This window comes from Macrobrachium rosenbergii, chromosome 20, assembly GCF_040412425.1.
Source record: "Macrobrachium rosenbergii isolate ZJJX-2024 chromosome 20, ASM4041242v1, whole genome shotgun sequence".
Lineage (NCBI taxonomy): Eukaryota > Metazoa > Arthropoda > Malacostraca > Decapoda > Palaemonidae > Macrobrachium > Macrobrachium rosenbergii.
In genome coordinates this window covers 6,052,501-6,059,710 of record NC_089760.1, presented here as the reverse complement: position 1 = coordinate 6,059,710, position 7,210 = coordinate 6,052,501, and positions in this window count along the sequence as shown.

Here is a 7,210-nt window from a genome sequence, read left to right as displayed (position 1 = left end):
AAAGAAAAAATACGTGGATCAAAATACTCATTTCCGCAAGCTATCGGGGCGATTGATTGCACTCATATAAAGATAAATAGGCCTGTGCGTCGCTTCCACCCTGACGAATTTGTTAACAGAAAGGAGTGCATTCAATTAAACTTGTGACTCTAAAGAGTGTTTTACAAGTGTTTGCGCTAGTTGGGCTGGCAGTGTTCACGATTCGAGGATACTACGATGTTCGGACATTCCACATATCATGCAATCAACAAGAGGTGACTTTCTGCTGTTAGGTGATATCCTATAAAACCTTGGCTTATGGTACCCTTCAGAAACCCTGAAACAAGCAACAATTCAACAAAGTTTTCACTAAAGAACGAGTAATTATTGTCTCACCCGAAGAATATTCATTATATAACAAATTGTTATTCATACCACATTTAACAATCACTAAGGATTTGCTTTTTATTCTATTTTTATACATTCCAGCCAATAAACAAAATAATGTCCAAAATAATGAGGGATTCTTTTTCTTCCTTGCTGCGTCTCTATACCTGTGTTGGTATTTTATAATTATAATTTCGCATCTTTCTCAGGCTTAAAATTCGGGTTACGTGTTAATAGCACTAAAGTGGTCAATGCCTCTTTCATTAAACTAGATGAATTGCAAGATATGAAAATGCCACGCCTATCTCTTAGATATAATGATGATGAGAGCATTCGTTCTGCCATGGCTGTGAGGTAACTGAGACATTTAATTCTCTCTCTCTCTCTCTCTCTCTCTCTCTCTCTCTCTCTCTCTCTCTCTCTCTCTCTCAGACCTACAAGACAACTCATATAACAGTAGGCATGTATAATTCATTATAATTTCTCCCTTCGCTACTTTTCATTTACTATGCTTTTCCACTTGCTTTTGACAGATTTGTGATGCAAAAGCACCTTTCATAATTAATGCAGCGTATCTGCATTGTATCTAACTGTAATGAGTCATTGTCTCTTTGGCAAAGCATGGCAAACACGTTTCCTTCTTCCAAATACCTCTCAACAATTTACAAATGTGGATGCAGAAAGATTATATATATATATATATATATATATATATATATATATATATATATATAATATATATATATATATATATATATATATATATATATATATATATAAATATATATATATTAAAGCTTGTGTGTTTGTGACCACACATACACATGTGTATGTATATATAAACATATATAATATGTGTATACATATGTCTACCTATCTATATATATAAATATACATATATGTATATTTATATACATATGTGTATAAATACATACACATACATACATATATGTATGTGCGTATTTATGTATGTATACGATAAAGTCAATATATATTTGTGAGTGCATGTGTCTGTTTATACATACTGTACATACATAAATACATACACACATTCAGAGAGAGAGAGAGAGAGAGAGAGAGAGAGAGAGAGAGAGAGAGAGAGAGGGCTTCCTATGAGAGTCAACAGCAGGTGACACATACCGACCCCCAAATGGGAGATGTGCTTGCAGCTCCTAAGCATCTTGGATGTGGGTTCAGACCACTTCGAGGGCTGAAACTCATTTTCTGATTTAATTGTCATCTCCACATATATATATATATATATATATATATATATATATATATATATATATATATATATATATATATATATATATATATATATATATATATGTGTGTGTGTGTGTGTGTGTGTGTGTGTGTGTGTGTGTGTGTGTGTGTGTGTGTGTGTGTGTGTGTGTGTGTGTGTGTGTTTTGTGGGATAAAGTTGCTAGCCCTGTGACCATGGTCATGAAGCTTACAGCATACTCGTATGAAATGAGATGATCTCTTCTAATAACTCTGTATCCTTTTTGTTTCTGAAAGCCATTTTAAAATCGTTCCAATATTTATTGTTTCACCGGCCTACTTGAGACATATCAACAACAACAGTAGGACAAAAACAGTGATGAAAGAACGAAGGAATTTTTTCGGTCCCCAGGAATCGGAAATTCCAACTCATGCTTAAATTGGTTATGAACATACGAGGAAAATTGGTTTTCCTTTCTATACCGAATGAAAATGAAATGCCAAAGTATTTTTTTAGAGGGCGTATTAATTTCCATTCTTCTATTTAGGTCAAATGCTCAGTGATACTATCATAAATCTAAGTTCGTCGGGAGCTTGTTGATACAGAAAAAAAAAAAACTGCATTCATGCCGTCTGTTTGATAAAATTAATACACAATCTAAAACTTAGTACACAAACAGAAGTCTGAAAGAAAAACCAAATGAGCATCGCATAGCATGCGTCTCAATCGCTTTTTTCTGACGTAACAACAACCATTAAGAAATGGCAAAACAACAATCCCGGGAGACTTCAGACCACAGCGAGGGTGACCTAGACTAAGAGGCGCACTCAGAAAGATGCCTTGACTTCTAAATAAATTCCAGAGGCCGAAATCTCAAGGTTCCCGGAAGCAGCAAACGAGGCATTTAATGCCACCATGAAAACGATTGTCACAGATTATCACAGATGAGTTCGCGATTAAGATCCAGAAATACATTTATGAAGTTGCACGATGTCTGCAATTTACGAACCAGAGTGGGTGACGAAGTAAAGTGACTGTTCTAAATCTGCAGAATTTTTTTTTTTCTAATTATGATGTGGTAATCATTCTTGCTTTTGCCATCATGTGTTATCGATAACGTCGGTAAAAATATCTGTTGCTCAAGCGATAATAATACAGGGGACTAACTATCAAAACAATTATAACCAATGATATAATCACCGCAAGCATTTTTCATGTCATAGATACCTGACTGATACAATAATGGCAGCAAGAGTCGTTCCTTTTTTATGCCTTTTAATGTAATCGCATATCTGTTGGTCTCCACTTCTTCCTGTTACTTAACGCAGTTTAAAGCAAAAGTAGTTGAATAATCATGTCAAAATCTATATTTCCTGTGAAATAAAATTTATTCAAGGTATTTTTTCATATTAAAAATGCGAGTTGCTAGAAATGGATACTATTATACCTGCTTCCAGTCAAGGTGATCAGTAATTTTCAAACATTCCAAGTGTCGACTTAGAGCTCTGTACAAAACAACTTATCAGTGTGTATAAACGTTAGTCAGGTCTAGAGAAATAAGAATTTTTTTTATTTTTAAAGAGAATAAAACAGACAATGACGCATTTTCTAGTAAATGTAAAAAATATCAGAATGCCATCGAGTAAAATTTGTTCTAGCCAATACTGTATACCTATAAGACAACTCCCAAATCACGCATTTACAAGAATAACTGGAGTCGAGTCAGGTGTTGCGTTGCCAGTCAGACTGAGCATGCGACTCTTGTTAAGGCCTAAGGGCTGCTGTTATTTGCCTAATCTCAGTACAGCATGAAAAATCGCAAAGTAAAATAATTCTTCAAAATACACTCTACAGATGCATTCGGGATTCCAGCATGCTTAAATAATCGGTTTCCTGTCATCTTATCTCATCACTTAGATTACGTAAAATATATCAGTATACACATCCGGCAAGCTTCATCGCCGTTATAAACAACCCCGCTGGAATTTCACTTGACACGTTGAATACTCGTGCTTATACACAACCCAATTTGCCGAATCTGCTTTCTTAATGATGGTTTAATATTTTAGCAGGTAGCAGTCCTAAAAGCAATACAAGATTTGCTCGATTCATATCGCTAATGCTAATCAGTTTCGTAACTTTTTTCCCCCCTTGAGGTACCTTAAAGGATCCGAGAGCCAACTTCGAAAACCTCCAACGGTCAGAAAATTCTGACGCTCTCCTTTCCCTCGCTTTCTTTTTTTTTTTTTCAAGAGGAATACAAAAGTCATTATATTTTGAACTATAGTACGTCACACACTTTTGATAGATTTTGGTTATAATTTGAAGCAACGCCTTTCTGTTTTGTGACATTTCTGCTGTCGTTATTTTTAAAACTAGTGTTCCACCTGCAATATGTCATACAAAGATATTTACTTTTAGCCTGTTTAATGAATATGAGCTATTTAACTTCGTATTCATTCTTTTACTCAAAGGTAATTTTAGAAAAAACTCTTTCAAGTTTAGATCAGTACATATAGTATGTAATTACCCAGCAAAACAGTTTCAACAAATTACATCGAGTCTCCAAAAGTTGATTAATACTACCAGATTCACCTTCCGGCCTCTTGTTTGTATTACTGAGCAGACCCTGCAATTATTCCTTGGATTACGGTTCGGTTCATACGTGTGTGTGAGCGCTAACTCCCCTGTCAGCAGCGTCCTTCATGGGAACTGCCAATATCCTTCGCACAAGATTTACTTGGCCCTTTTTTCATACTCTTTGAAAGTTTTCTCGAGAACTCTGCCGAGTGTAAACAAACCAACCCCATTTTTCCCTTTCAAGGTGCCCATTGTAGCCTTTCCTAAATGATGCTGCGTGTCCCTGAGAAGAGGCGGAAGCTACCTTTAGGTGTCATCTCTACTGCGGTTGGCGCGGAAGGAAGACTAAAGAGTGTTTGCTGTGGCTGAAGGGGTTCAGAGTACATCTTCCCATTCCTTCCCTAGACCTCGCGATGCCATAAACAAACGGTGACAAGCGGATGCTGGGTATTTACACAGGCAAGGGCATTGAGGAGATTCATGGGATGGTCTGGCAAGTTAAAATCGTTGATGTTTATATGCTCATTTCATCAGATTAATTCTTCCCCGATATTTTACAGCTTTAATATTTGAAATACGACTATGCTGTTTACGAGACAAGGGAAAATCGTGTTTCTTTAAATTGTAGCATTTTATCGCCAGAAAACTTTTGAAAGAGACGTCGCTGTCTAACGGAGTAAAATGGAGAATAGGATCCCTCGTAATACCCTTTACTTGTATTTTCCAGGCATGCTCTATTTACCCCTAGCTTCTAATATCCCCATAACTTTACAGTTCAGCTCTTCATTCATAGTAACCCAAAGCGTCTTCCCGGTAGTCCTCAAGTTCCCTGTTCCTAGCCTCAAAACGCTGAAATTATATTCGGTTATGGTGTCTGAGACACCTTACTGAATTCGTAAAGCCTTAATAGCAATTTTCCTCAGTAGCACACTGGATTCTTGTAAGTCAGGCTGACGTGGCAGCCCCGAATTCAGATCCCTTTCAGATCTTGATAGCTTTTCTGTGACGTAGATTGTTGCCGCCCCTGCGAACTTTTGCTTTTCATTGATTTATGGAAATTTGGTTAAGGCCAAGCGCTTGGGCATATTCAGCCAATTCAGTTCTTAGAGCGATAAGAGGGAGTTGAAGTGGTTGGACAGCATGATGGAAGAAAGGAAGTGTTACCAGAAGTAAAGTAAAACGTTAAAAAGTGAATGCAGCTGTGGTCCGAAGGGACGCTGCAAAACAAACTTTAGTAATGCCTACAGTGCATCACATGAGGTGCACAGACGGTATCCCCCTTACAGGGCCCCTTCGAACTAGGGACTGGGGTTTTGCAGAAACGCATAGGTCTCCCTGCTGAGTCGTTAGTAGCCATTACCTTGCTTACCCAGGTTTCACAAGGGCGGTGAGGGAGCCTAGCCGCTGATCATATGAAGTGTGATCAGCATTGTATGTAAATGCAGTGACCTGTCCCCCCTTCTTCTGCTGCTCATTGGCAACCTTTAAACCTTCAGATTTCGGTGAAAGTGAGGCTTTAAGTTTAATTTTATGATACGACTCTAAGAATACATCGTCGATTTTGTACTTTATGATTCTGTGAAAATTGAATATGATTTCGTTCTAAGACTTCATTGGTTAGTTCGTGTTTGAAAACTGCTAAAAATTCCGAGTCATTATACATGTATATATACTGATATATATATACTATATATATATATATATATATATATATATATATATATATATATATATATATATATATATATATATATATATATATATATATATATATATATATATATATAATTTATTATAATTTGCTTTTAAGAAGAATGTTACATCCAGTCACCTGACTATACAATAACAAAAAAAAAAATTGTTTTCTGCCATGAAAATAAAACTGGTCTCTCCTAAATCCAATACACTTTATAATTATTAATACGCCCAAAGCAGTGATGAATCTGCGAGTTTTAAAATTTTTACAGCCTCTAACAAATATGAAGCAGCTTCATCACCAGCACTATCTCCCCTTTACTCTTACTGGCAGAATACTTAATCCAGTACTCTTCACAGCATCTTAGTTCCTCTCTCTTCTTTGCTCATATAATCAGAATTATGCACTACTGACTCACGTCTCCTCTATTAGTCTCTTTAAGGAAACTAACCACCTCAAAATACTTCGATTTGTACTATCTTTTCATCTACGACCGATTATTTCAGAGTTGTCTTATATTTTTCCCACTCTAGCTGTCCTCGTCATTCTCCATACACTAAATTTGAGATTATCTGCACTCGACAAGTACACTCCACTTCAAGGAAGAAGAATGAATTACCCTTCCTTTCACGCATTCAAATGTCGGCCTCTCTAAACGCCATTTTTCCACGACATGCTGTATTCTTCTTACCCCCCCACCCACAACAACTACCTCCCTTACCCAAGGTCCAGAGAAAAGATATTCTCTGGACCTTCTCCTTTGCCTCAATTAGTAATTCAATTTTCTCTCAACCCATCATCATCTTCATCACATTCTCCTCAACGGGCCTTAATATTCTTATGAATACCCAATGGCAGTGTTAGCTCAATTACAAAACATTCTGTTGTAGAGATCAGTCTTAGATATTAGATATTACAAGACTATCTCAGTGAATGAAAGGACCACAAAGCAATACTACAGAGAATCATTTCGCCTAAGGAAAGTAACTGAAGTCCAGTAATCTTTGCACTCTCTCAACAGTGCTTGATTAAACACAAGCTCTGGCGAATCTGATTTCGTTAGTTCATCGCTGCGTGCCCTTTCCTACGTGAACGGAGGAGAAGACCTTGGCACTTCAACCTGTAAGCTAACGCGTGAAAACCTTGCAATATTTGAACGATGTCTCTCCAGCGATCACATGAAGTTCGGCATTCGGATGAAGTACTATAGAGGAGGCGTGGGAAGATGCCTCGTCGATAGTGGGAGGTGGACCGCCATGGGTCTGAAGGGATTCCGGTTGTAGTAACAGCTGGAGAAAAGTACCCATCCCTTTAAAGACTGGTTCTTCTACCGCTCAAGT